At 34.2% G+C, this 225-nt stretch overlaps 1 protein-coding gene across 1 annotated transcript in view; it reads right to left on the reverse strand.

Annotated features, from left to right (window-relative positions):
- Positions 1-225, reverse strand: part of wdr4 (WD repeat domain 4) — a gene marked incomplete at its 5' end in the record, with an annotated part of 4,684 nt that overhangs the window by 1,945 nt on the left and 2,514 nt on the right. The gene's annotated exons all lie outside the window — the stretch shown is intronic.

Genomic DNA, 225 nt, shown 5'->3' on the forward strand with positions numbered 1-225 from the left:
ACATAAAAACAACAAAGTACAATAAATGGACGACAACAAGGATATAAAATTATTACTGTTATTATTTTAAATTACAGTAATTAATAAGTACAAAGGGATTCGAACACATATGACGGAGATGTATAATAATCGGTACCCGCGATCAGAAAAACATAAAAGCCCCAAACGCAACAGGAAGTCGACCGTTTTAGATTTAGTGGTCGTTTCTGTGGATTTCTCACGTCG

Source organism: Morone saxatilis, unplaced genomic scaffold (assembly GCF_004916995.1).
Source record: "Morone saxatilis isolate NCDOM2014 unplaced genomic scaffold, NCSU_SB_2.0 Contig5, whole genome shotgun sequence".
Taxonomy (NCBI): domain Eukaryota; kingdom Metazoa; phylum Chordata; class Actinopteri; family Moronidae; genus Morone; species Morone saxatilis.